Source organism: Rhinopithecus bieti, unplaced genomic scaffold (genome assembly GCF_001698545.2).
Source record: "Rhinopithecus bieti isolate Rb0 unplaced genomic scaffold, ASM169854v2 scaffold_13112, whole genome shotgun sequence".
Lineage (NCBI taxonomy): Eukaryota > Metazoa > Chordata > Mammalia > Primates > Cercopithecidae > Rhinopithecus > Rhinopithecus bieti.
In genome coordinates, this window is record NW_016807891.1 from 792,919 (window position 1) to 805,961 (window position 13,043).

General features: G+C 43.8%; 1 long non-coding RNA gene across 1 annotated transcript; it reads right to left on the minus strand.

The window, feature by feature from the left end:
* Nucleotides 1-5,288: 5,288 nt before the first annotated feature.
* Nucleotides 5,289-8,780, minus strand: LOC108536954 (uncharacterized). Its single transcript, XR_001887673.1, has 3 exons — nucleotides 8,664-8,780; nucleotides 6,361-6,509; nucleotides 5,289-6,243 (listed from the first exon to the last, which is right to left on the minus strand). It is a non-coding gene; the product is annotated as an uncharacterized LOC108536954 (long non-coding RNA).
* Between the last annotated feature and the right edge of the window lie 4,263 nt (nucleotides 8,781-13,043).

Below are 13,043 nucleotides of genomic sequence, written 5' to 3' on the forward strand. Positions count from 1 at the left end.
AGAATAGAATGGAGATTGCTCCTGAGAGGGACAGGAGGGGCAGAAGGAGCAAGTCCACAGCCAGCGCTGCCTCCCCGACTTCTGTGCTGCTTTGATCTCACTGCCTGTGGACTAAGCCCAGGGTTTTGTTGTTTTATTTTTCTTCATAGGACCTAGCAGCCCATTAAATATATGTTGAATTGGGCATGAGGACTAAGGAGGAAGAGGAAGTGGGAGAAAGAGAGATACTAGCAATGAATGGGTAAGAGAGAGAGAGTCTAATTTAGAGTTAAGCGTTTGCAAGGTGTTGTTGGCAGCCGCCATTATGGTTGCTAATTTTTTTCTATTGAAAACACACGCACACACAAAACACAAACAATCTTCCAATTCACCTGATACCTGAAGTCCAATAATTTATCACGATGTGGGACTGGGCCACTTGGGGTTTTAGCACCCAGCATTGTTTAGTGACCGAAGTAATGAAAATGACTGAAGTAATGAAAATTTTATCATGCCCACAAAAAGAAGTTTGCAGAAGCAATGAGTGGCTCGAAGGACACTGTGGCCAGCTGCTGACGCCCAGAAGTCTGGTTACTGAAGATGTCATCTAAAGATTGAAGAAACACAGATTTTTTTTCCCCGATTCTTGAAACTTCCCTTCCCTTGCTCTCCAGCTGCATTAAAACTCCCTACTGCTGCTTTTTGTGGAGGTGCATTTAGGAGCTCTTGCCTTCTTACCTCCTCACTTTGGCCAAATAGAATAAGCCTTTCTGTATCTTCAAGCACCTGTGTGTGCGTGTCTGGCCTCAGTTGCATATCAGGGACACAGGCCTGAGTTTGGGCTTCTACCTCTGACTTACAGCCTAGGATTTCTTACAGCAGGAATGGAGAGGATAACACACTAGTCAACAAGCCCATTCTTTGAGATTATTTTACCTATTTTAAGACTTTTGTCTTAGGGCTGCCTAAGGAATAAGTTACCACTTTTAGTGAGGGAATAAGACAGTTTAGGACCAGCTGAGAAAAGCAGAGGTGAAGGAATAATGAGGACTAAATCCAAGCCTAATTCACAAAGTCTTCTTGGCCCCAACTCTAAGACCTTCCTCCAAATCATCAAATGGAGCAGGGTGATGCTTGTTTTAGGCAACCAGCGAGCGTCCAGGGATGCATGAAGATAGCCTCGCCCACATTGCTTTCATTCCCTGTATAAACCAAGCTTCCCCAAAGAGCCTTTCCTTTCCTATCCTGATGTGAACACTGACTGAGATAAACTCTAGCAAGGTGAGAGGATTGCTCCTTACAATAAATGTAATCTCAAAGGGTAAAGTACCTCATTAACCTGGCCGCTTAAGGACAATAGACTATACAGCACTTAAGGAAACGGACACATAGTTAAGAAATTAAATAACATGAATTACTAGCACCCATAACCTAAAGATGCCACAAGGGATAAAATAAACCCTTGAATAGGATACATTTTAGGGGGATTTCTAAGGAAACCCCACTTTTCAAAGAGCAAATTTAACTGTTTAAGAGCGTATTAAAAGAAAAGATGTAAAATTAAAGCAAATGAATTCCTTTCCTATGAAAACAGTCACATCTTACCAAATTTGAAATTATTATAATTATGTCATTGAATCATTTAGATTTCTTCCCGTGTAACTGCTTAACTTACCTCCAAAAGTCCTGACTGTTGAGATGTCTGGTCTTCTGCAAACAAACCGTGTGAAAATGGATTCATTGACTCACAAGTTACAAAACCTTCAGGCGAAATGATCCACAATTAGCAACTGGGTCATTGTTACAGGCAGTTTGGGGGAATGAAATGAAGTTTTCATCATTTTACGTGATTCACTCTCCTTAACCTTGAAGAGTGGCTCCATGGTTTTGAGTAACACTGACAAAGGTGATTGACAGAGATGTATTTCTTTTTTCTGAAACATCAATGAAATTGTTGTAAGCAAGGTCAAGTCTGAATCCTGAATTAACATCTCCTCAATTTCCCACTCTAAGATTGGCATGATCAGTGGTAAAGCAGGGATGCAGAGACTGGTTTTTAGGGGATGGTGGCAGTGCTGTTTTCCCAGGAGGTCTGTTGGGGAGGACCTGAGAGTGGAGAAGGAATCAGAGGAGAGGTCTCTGCTCTGCCCTGTGTGCCGATGGACCCTAACCCTGCAGTGGGGGACACCAAACCCATTTTGGGGTCCCTAGGTTTTTCTAGGCACCATCTCCTCTTCCTTGCCATTGTTCACTTTCTTGCTGGCCATCTGAATTTGTACATAGATAGTACACAAGTTTTACCAAACAATTACCCTCTGGACAGGCAGCAGAACACCAAAGCCTGTCTGAGTCTCCCAGGGGAATTACAGCACAAAGTTAGCACCTTCCTTAAGGTCTTTAGCATCTGTCCCTGGATAAGAGAGGAAGCCAACAGTTTCAGGTGCCCTGTGCAGCTCACCGACCTGAACTAACGTTTTATTTAAACTGTCCCCAACCTCCTTGTCAGAGGAAATCGTGCCTAAGGAAGCGTGGTGTTACGCTCTTTCTTATGAACTCATGAAAGGAACAAATGATGATCTATGGGGCTCAAATCAAAATTGATGAGAAAAGTCCAAGAGTCAGGCTTCACTTGAAGGAACCTGTAAAGAGGTGAGAATCAGAACATTGGAAATAATGTTTTCACCCCAGCGACGTGGGCTCTTTTGTTCCTATAACTCTTTCTTAACATGTTCACCATTACCTATGCTAATAAACATTTTAAAAATATATATTGTATTTGAGTAGATCTTAAATTGTTTTGTGAAACTCAGACTCCTGACGGTTGCTGCAGAGGACTTGTTTGCAAACACAGGTGAGCTCCGCTGTGGATCCCTAAGTACACTCAGAGGAGACTTTGCGAAGCCCTTAACAATCAATTGCATACATTCTTATTAATTTATCTTTTTTCCAAAAATTTTATCCCATTGTACATCCTGTGCTTTGTTTTACAAGCATTGATACGTTTACTAAATATTACTATTTGGAATATTACTCTGAATATTCCAAAAAGCAAACAAACCAAGTTTTCTTTTGACTTATAAATCATCAGATCCCACCTTTCTCAAGACCCACAAAATGACAAAACTAACCTGTAGGCTGAGGTGCGACCAGTGCCTGGGTCAGCCTGACCGAGGCTGCCAGGATGCTGGAGGCCACGCTGTCCGCTCTGAGTGTGCCCCGAAGTTATCATGCCCGGACATAGGAACCAGTAGAACCCTGGAGAGAGCATTGTGTCCCCACAGAGCCACCAAACTGCTTCTTCCCTCTCCTCCTGGAGTCACTTTCCAATTCACCCAAATGATTGGCTGAGCTTACACTGGAGTTTCCTGGGGAGCACATGATACACACAAGGGCACCCCCATCAGGCAGCCACTCACTTATTGTCCTGCTCAGCCCTTGATAGCTCTGCTTCTAGGCTAGAGATCCAGATTTCCAACCTGCTCTGGGGTTGAACCCCAATCAAGAAGAAGCCCTGGAGTCCAGCTCTTCCCACAGAGGCCTGTGGCTGCACCTCCCTCAGTACCGCCCTGTGGACACCCTGCAGCTGGCCAGTTCCTCCTCAGCCTTTTCTTGCTCAGATGCGGCCTGGCCCAGCACTGCCTCCTTGGCTCCAGAACCCCCTCCTCTATGAACCCATGCCCCTCAGATCTGGCATCCTGAGTGGAGGCCCGCCTAGTCAGGACACCGGACTTGGTCCCTGAAAGCCGAGCCAGGGCAGCTGCACCCTCACCTGGGAGGGCAGCCAAGGTCTTGGAGGGACTGTAACTTCTCTGTGGCAGGGAGGGCATGGAGAGAAGCCTCCCAGGCAGCCCCCTCTCCCCACGCCTGCCCTCTTCTCCCCATAAACCTTTCCCCTGAATTCTGCTGAAGTTCAGGTCTCAAAGGGGGTACTGTCTATGTATTTCCCCCTTTGTTTCTCTTTACTTACAGAAAACCCCGAGTCTACCTTGGAGCACACTCTTGAATGTGACCCGTCTAATGTCATCTTGGCCCCATGTCCACTTCTTTCAGGCACGTCTCCTTCTTCGTTTCGCTGCCGCCAGGGTGTCTTCCTCCAGACCCTCTTCCTCTATGTGGCAGAGGCCACTCTCCTTCTAAACCAAACCTTGCTTCCATCTGCTGGAAAACAGCAGCTGCTGACCCACAGAGATCCAAACTCCACAGGTGGCTCACAACCACCTTTACCCCATGATTTGTTTCCAGTCTTCCTCGTAACGTATCCCCCTACCCCACCTCCTGCATGATTAGATTTCTCTGAAAGAGCAGAGATCCACTGTAATGGCAGCTCCAGTAGGAAAGCTGATTTCTGTTTTCTAAGAGAGTCTGCAGTGTGGCAGTCATGGGTTCGAGGTAAGACTCTGCTGCATTAGGAGCCTGGGGATGAGACTCCTTCCTTACTGCTCTGCCTCCCTAGAAGATGCCATCCTCCTGAGCCTTCAGACAGAAGCCAGTGTGGGATTTTATTACAATCCACAAACTCCTACGTTGGCCAAGAAATAAAGAAGTGCAAAAAGGAATGCACAGGAATGACTTGAGCAATGCAGGAGATGACGCCAAGCAGCCATGTGCCAGAAGGACCTGGGGAGCCCCCGGGAGGGCTTGGTGGTCAGCAGTGAACCCAGGGTGGACAGTTTGTCCTCAGAGCCCAGTCACCAGGTGCATCCGCTTCACAGGGTTGGGGCCCTAATCTCTCTGTGCAAGGAGAGCGTGTGGTTGGACTGGTTTGGGTCTCACCCTTGGCAAGAAAGGACATCCCGCTTTGACGGCTCTTCACCAAGACTGCACATGATTGGAGCTGTGAAATTCTCCAAAGCAAAACTGGGGTGCTGCTGGCTTGCAGAATTGAGGTGTGTGCTCCCCAGGAGGAAATGCCCACTGCTCACTAAAGATGGACAGTTCAGCAGACAACTGGGCAGGACGTTATCCGTGCAGCAGGAGTTAGTAAAGGAATGGGCAGGCAGAGCAGGTAGGGAGGGATGGGGGAGCTGAGGAGTTCGCTGGAGTGAGGGTGAGATGGCTCATGGGCACAGAGCAATAACTCAGGCAGAAGCCAAAAAAATAGCCTTAGGCCACACCAAGCAGTTTTGATGTCTTGCGTATAGTGAGAGGCCACTAAGGGTAGATGGCAAGCAGACATGTAAGCTCATTTTGATAGATATTTGTAGGGTAGAATGAAGGGAAGAAAGACTGGTTGCAGGGAGGCCACTTAGGAGGCAATCATGATGATCAAAGAAGACTCAAAAAGTCTTAAGCGAAGGTAGAGGCAGTGGGAATGATGATGCTGAAAATAGATTTATTTTGGAAAGGGGAATTATCTTTTCCAGTGAAACCATTTCTCTGTTGCCTAAACTCAGTGCTGCCACTTGTGGCCACACAGGCTGTGCAAGACACATGGAAATGAATGGCTCCCCTGAAGTTGTGGGACGTGGCAGCCCTGCCTGGAGCTTCTGACATAGGCAGGAGAATAAATATCCAGTGCTTTCTCACAGAGCTCTCCAGTGATAGGATAAATCACACATCCCAGCAAAGCAAGGGAAGAAAGCCAAAAATATTGAAGGCAAGCAAGGACGGACCATCAAACAAAGGGAAAATAAAATCATAAGAAGGATTTTATATTCTGAAGATGATGGATCTTGAGCCACAGACAGAAGAGACAGATAGTTAGAGCAGCTGCAGAAAGAGGAAATCAGCAATGCATGTTTAATTTAACAGTTCAGGAAATCCAGTTACCATTTTTATTCAAGCATAGTGGTGTGCTCTGCTATTCTCAAGAAATTCTTTCCATTTAAAAGTCCTGTTATTTGACTGTATCACGATAGAAATGGCTACCCATCGGCCATACCCATGTCCTTCTCCAGTGACTTTCTCCAGCTACAGAGGCCAGAGAACCAGGCACCCTCTTCCCAAACATTCTGCAGCTGGGAGGGGCTCTGTGGTCCTATCACATGGAGAGTGAAGGGCAGGGTGCTAGGCTTGTGGGAAAGATGTTTCCTTCTCTATAGAAGAGAAGAGCTCTCTCCTTGCCCTTGTATCCCAGCTTCCTGCCTTGGCATGTTGAGATGTGAGAAACCAGTTTGCACCCATGAGAGAGAAGGAGGAGAGCTGTAGAGATGCTGACCCACGTCCTGTCATCATGGGACTTTGGAGAACACTTGGAACCACCTTCTCTCTCTTCAAGTAAACAGTGTATGCTCTTAGAGTTTAAGCTGCTGCTCCCTGGATTTTCTGTTGCACACAGATGAAGATACTGAGTTGATGCAGTTCGAAGTGAAGGGTATAAACACATTGCTTGTATAACAAGTACTTGAATGGACATGGACAAGGCCTATTATTTAAGATTACCTGTTATTAAAACTAGATAAGTTATTCACTTTATATTTTACAGAAAAAATATACTTGAATAAACCCAATTATATGATCAGCCATCTGATGATAAAATGTACTCAAGCAGTAAAGAAATGTTACTAACCATTTCTTCTGGATGTTACTCCCTGGAAAAAAAAGGGTACCATTTATAGAATTGATGAATAATTATAGTATTAAATAATTATTTTCAACATCTCAATCAAATTATTTATTCTCTTCTCTTAATTTTTGATAGTTATCCAACATTTCCATTTTTATAAAACAACCACAACTTTTTTGTGATGTAAGTTTCAATGGTTAGTTATTTATTAATTGATGCTTTTTCCATTTTCTAATATATGACAAGTATTTTGCTTCAGGAAGCGAAGCGATATCTTTATCTCAGTTTTCTTTTTTCTTTTCTTTATTCCTGAAATGAAATTACTGGGAGCTGGCATATCAAAGATCTTCTGACCTTAAACAATTAGACAAACTAATTACAGTTAGGTTTTTAAAAGAGCCGGCACTTTAAAAGAGCCAGCACAAATCTCTATGTTGCCATATTCTTATAAGTTGTTTCATGCCCCATCATCAGCAGGCAGTCTGTGACAAGAGATTCCTTCCAGGCATTGGGATGGATGAGCCTTGTAAGATGTGATTCTACAGATTGAGTACAAATTTACTTCAAATTTCGTTGACCCATTGTCTTACCGGTCAGTTTCATGAATTGTCTTACAGGATGATTCATGAAATAAACAGGGATTTAAAAGTTTCTGTTAGGTCTTGGCATAAGTAGATCGTGAATCAAAAAATCAACCTGTCAGTCCTTGGGAAATGTGGTTAAATCTACCAAAGTAATACATTGAAGATCATGAAGTTAAATACGCTGAATGATCTGTTGAATTTGCTGTTGCATGTTTGGCTCCCAGAAAGTTGTTCCTTAAAAGACAAACAAACAAACCTTTAAATCACAATTCTATTTCTTTATTTCTCTCTTTGCATGCCAGACTTTTAAGAACAACACTTTGCATGATCATCTCCAGCAGGAGGTAGCAGAAGAGTGCTGAAGTTGGTGATAGAAACTGAGCTCATTACCTGATCATAATTAATCTGTATGTGATCACAACATCCATGTTGACACAATTAACATTATTTTAAAAACATTGAACATGGATGTGTCAACCTAAATAGCAAACATAGAGAGGCTCTCTAAAAGTAAAAGATATTTATTGAGGCATGGGACACTGCAAAGGGCACACACGTGCCTTAGTAAACTATGCACACATTCAGGGAGGTAAAGGAAGGATATGATTTAAAGAAAAAATGAGGAGTATTAAATAATTATTTTAAAATGATTATTCTTGGCTACAATGATCTACAACAAAGATGATGCTACTCCAAGGTTGGACAGACAGTTGTTGGGTGATGTCCTCGCAGAAGTACTTTTTGGTGTAAGTTCTTGAAAGCCTTTGTGTAAGGGTGTGGTTTCTGCAATCTTTTGTGATAGTTTTTATTGTCAGGCATACAAACATCAGAACTATCTATTCATAGCTTTCCTCAGCTCTATTTGTTAGAGGTTTTTTTTCTTTGTATTTTTTTTTAACATGAGTGACTCCATTTTGATACTGACAATTTCCAAAGAGACAGTTCAGATTTTTCTAAAAGGCCTAGCTATTTGCAAATAACCAAACATCATAGTCATCAAGAAATTTGGAAAACTCAGAATTTCTTAAACTGCAGGTCTATTATTTAGGATTACCTGATTTCAAAGCTAGATAATTTATTAACTGTCTATTTTACAGAAAAGGATACTCTTGAATAAACCCAATTATATTAGATACTGAAGGTTAATTTTCCTGGGTTTCAATGCTGTCCGAATTATACAATGGCTAACCTGGACTGCAGGTGAAAATCGCCAAGGAAGACTTAAAAAACACATTCTGCCCAATGTGAAAGGGCTTTCTGATGATTGTCGTGTGCGGCTATGGCCAAGAGCATCCCTGGCTGGGCTAGCACTTGTGCCTCAATGCAGTGCTCTGCCTAAGTATTAAGCGAGTGAGCTCAGTTGTTGCCAGAAAAGCATAAGTTGGACTCAGCAGAGCTTCTGTCTTCCATTTCATGTAAGCCTGCTTTGTTTGATGCACTACTGAGCCAGGAAATGTAGAGTGGTGCCTATGACAAAAAGAAAACACTCAGAGAAAATGACAGCCCACTTAGGCCTCTGGCATGAATTGCTGCTTTAAAGAAGGAGAAAAAATCTTTTTTGGAATCCGAAAAGCAAATTGCTCACCTCTGCTTACATCAAACAAACAAACAACTAATCCTTGTGTCTCTGCAGTATTTGTAATATTCCCTTCTATATGCAAGGTCCTGTGTGCCTCAATACTGTACTGTAGACAGGTGTTGTCAGGTCATCTTCCAGGCAAACATATAAAGGAATAGTGATCAACAGTCAGAGGTACTAATCAACACAGGCCAAGAGCCCCAGCGATTTTCATTCTGCGTTCTTCCTGCTTCTATTTTTAGAAAGTCTGAAATACACACACTTTATGTAGCCTGCATTGTGGAAAGGCCATCAGTGTTAGCTGCTCAGGTGGAAGGACACAGAGAATGCCCTCCTTCCATCTCCTTCTTTCCCTAATTGTGTGATGGTGAAAAGTTCCTGACTTGCTGACCCTCTATTTCCTTGTCTGCAAAAATATGGCTACATGTGTCTGTGAGGGCCAACTACCAAAAACGAAGAAACAAAAAGCCAAATATAGTACCTGGTGCATAGTGGAAATAAAAGATATTATATTATTACTCTTTGCTAGTATTATACCTACACTTCATTTTCAAATGTAAAAGGCATCACACTTAAACTAGTAACCACTATTCCTTAGGGAACTATAGTAAATTGACCCTTGATCATCTTCAGGATAAAAGACTTAGCATTGCATCTGTATCTCTTTGTGGTCTGCTACCATGTACTTGCAATACCCACCGAGGGATATTCTCAGGTCCAACTAAATTGAGATGTGCAGAACCACCAGGAGCCACGCTTGGCACCCAGTGTTCTTACACAGGGCAGAAGCCACAGCGTGAGTGTGAAGAGACAGCTCTCCAAGGAGTTTCTGCATGTCTTGCACACCTTCTGTTGTGACTGTCTTGTCAAGCATGATGTATGATGCATGGGTTATCCATGGATGGCCACGTGGCTCCAATGCACCCTGCAATCATGCTCTAGGATAAACAATGGGATTCTGTTCAGCCTTTCTCCTTTAAAGCCAGCCTGATTCTGAGGCTTTTAATAGAAGACACTTGGGACTCTGCAAGAGGAAAAGGCTTCCTGCAATTCCAGTGTGGAGCTAGGTGAAGGTGTAGATGTGAGGACCTCAGGAGGGTCTGCCACAGCCACAGTTCAGGATTGGTCCTTCTGAATCCTGCAGACTTGGCCTGGTAATAACCTTTCCACAACCATCTTGACCAAGAAACTAGAATGCCCCATCATCTGCCCGATTCCAAGACCTCCTAATTGTGCTGATGCCAGGACTCCCTCTGCAAGTCCCCATGTGGCCACCTGCACCTGAATGTCACCCTCTGTCCCTCCTGCAAACCCCACCTCCCACCACCACCACCTTATGAAATCCATGTACTTGGAAGGCTCTCTGCCTCCACCAGCACCTAGGATCCCACTGCCTGCCTGTGCAGGTTGTTGTTCATTTGCGCACCCTCCTGCATGCCAGAGGAGATTCTGATATTTTCCCAGCAACTCCAGACCAGTTCCAGCCTGGCAACACTGAAAACTTCTCCACTATCTGTTGGTTAAACTATGCCTTCCTCAGTGAGGCCTAACTCCTTCTGAGTTTGTTCCTCCTTGGGTGCTCTCCTTCAGCCTTAAGGCACCATATAGAGTTTTCTTATGTTGTATAGTTAGCCTTTAATCAAATTTAATAATTTGTTTTATTAAACATCTCCTTTTTAATGGTGGTATGATTTATATCTCATGATTGGACACAGACTACTACATCTAGCAAACAGCATTGATAGACAGAGACAGTATCTAGCTCTGGAGCAGAAGGCTGTGTTGTTTTGTCGCCAATGTAATAAGATAATGTAAAAGTTGGGCACATCTGCTTGCTGCCCATTATTTAAAAAATTGATGTTTCCTGAGCTCTGGGTTTATCAGCTGCAAGACAAACTCTCCACCTCTGCATGCATAGCATCTACCCAGGCCCGCCTGTGATGCCCCTTGGGGGTTGGAGGATTCAGAACCTGTGCAAATATGCAGGTTATGCTTCCTGCTTTGCCTTGATTAAAATGAATCTCTTTGACTCTAACCTAGAAGTCCTACGTCCTCTGCCAGCATCTACACAACTGTGATAGGCTAACTTCTTAGTTTGCAAATAGAGAAAATTTTCAGAGACTTCATAATTCTTGACAGCAAGCAAGATGGAATCAGGGGACCTATGGGAGCTCTTGCACCAGTCTGTGCATCTGTTTCAGCAGTCAGGTAGGCATTCTTCTGGCTGCTTTCTATGCCTGCCTCATGTAAGAACTCAGGTGCAGAGAGATGAGATTCATATATGAGTGGAGGTTCCTTGCTGGCCTAAAAACCTCATGTTGCACAGTAGCCAATATGTCTTACAACAATTCCATAATTACAGTTTCCAAGGTCTCTGTAAGAACATGCCAGTTCCAAGAGTCACCACACTCTGGGAAGTCCATAGCTCTAGCTTCTTGTCAGGCATTTATATAGTTCTCTTAGGCTGCAGAAATTTGCCAGTCAGGGGTCTTTTTCCCCATAATCAATATTGTCTTTTGATGTCATTGAAATTCTTCCTTTATCTAATTTCCAGGGAAATAGAGTGAGAAAATTAATTAAAGATGAAATCCTAAAGCCAAAGGAGAAAAGATCACATTAACTCCATACTCAGGTTGCCCTGTTCATTTTTAAGTTGTGCACATCAAATTCCGTTTTCTCTATTTTGTCAACCTTTTCGTCAACTTAATATACCAAATGATCTCAAACCTCTGTATTTGCACACATGCAGTTTTCTCTCCCTGAATATTGTCCTTCATACAGACCCTTTGCTTACCTGCCATACTTAGCACGTATCTTCAAGCATAATCTCTGGAAGATGGCTAACTAGACCCAGCCAGAAAGAGCATCTCCCACCGGGAGAGACTAAACCACCAAGTAGACAGGTACACTCTGAATGGATCCTTGGAAAGAAGGCATTGAGAGTGGGCAGAGGGAGGATGCAGACCCTAGGGCTGAAAGGGGAGAAAGCTGGGCACTGTGCGCAAGGTTGCTGAGCACTAGGACTCATTCCTGGCTGAGGCTCACCATAGTCCTGTAGGTGGCATTAGCCATTGTTAGAGGTCAGACCTGGAAAGAGCAGGGCTGCCCTTCCCACAGAATGGGGCCAATCCGATTTGAACATCCCTTGTGTGCCAGCCTCCCTCAAGGGCCCTAGCTGGCCACACCCCTTTTCAGCACAGCCTCAGCTGCTCTGCTGAAACAGTTGACAGAAGCTACTGTGCTGTAGCTCATTCACTGGCAGCCCCTGCCTTCCCCTCAGAACGCTTTGACAGGCAGACCCCTGCTGGTATGCACTCATCCATAGCCTTCCCCTGCAGGGGCACTTGCAGCCTTCTAATAATGCTCCACCACCATGCACAGCCCACCCACCACCCTCTTGGTGCACACATGCCTGCTACCCCCATGCCTCTCTGCCAATGTGCACTCACCCATGGCTGGCCCGCCACCCTACTGATGTGCACTTTTCTATACCCACCAACCACAGTGCACTCTCCCATGGGCCCCCCACCACCTGCCCACCAAAGCATTTTTGCTGGCAGCTCGCATTGGAATGTTATTGCCAGCAGACTGGGAACACACCAGCTCCTCCAGCACAGCAGGTGCTTGACCTTGAAGGGCCAGAGAGCAAAGAAACAGGCCTGGTCCCAGCCCCTGTCAGGGTTGGAGCATGCAGCTTGGGAGCACTGACCAGAACCTTGCTCCCTTGAAAAGATTCAGAAATGAAACCAATCAACTAAATGCAGCTTATACCACAGCCAAGCCCTAGAGGGCACCAGATAATATTAAAGCAAAGAGCCCGGCTTAACGGATAGGAGCTTTAAAGGTTAAGAGAACATCAGCCCATATGGATGAGGGGAAAAACAAAACAAAACAAAACAAACAAACAAAAAACACAGTGCAAGAATTCTGGCAACTCTAAAAATAACAATGACTTTACCTCCAAACAACACTAGCTTCCGAGCAATGGTTCTTAACCAGATTTAAGTGGCTGAAATGACAGACATAAAATCCAGAATCCGGATGGCAAGGAAGCTCAATGAGATACAGGAAAAGGTTGAAACCCAATCCAAGGAAAACAGTAAAATGATGCAAGAGCTGAAAGCCATATTAAGTATGTCTTCTTGCTGAAATAAATCCTTTATCATTAAGTAATGCCCTTCTTTGTCCTTTTGGATTAACATAGCCATTTTAAGAAAGAACCAAACTAAACTTCTGAAAATGAAAAACCCACTACGGGAATTTCGCAGTGCAAATGGAAGCATTAATGGAATAGGCTAATCTGAGGAAAGAATCTCAGAACCTGAAGATCACTCCTTCAAATCAACACAGGCATACAAAAAAAAATTTTTTTTTTTTTTTTTTTTTTTTTTTTTTT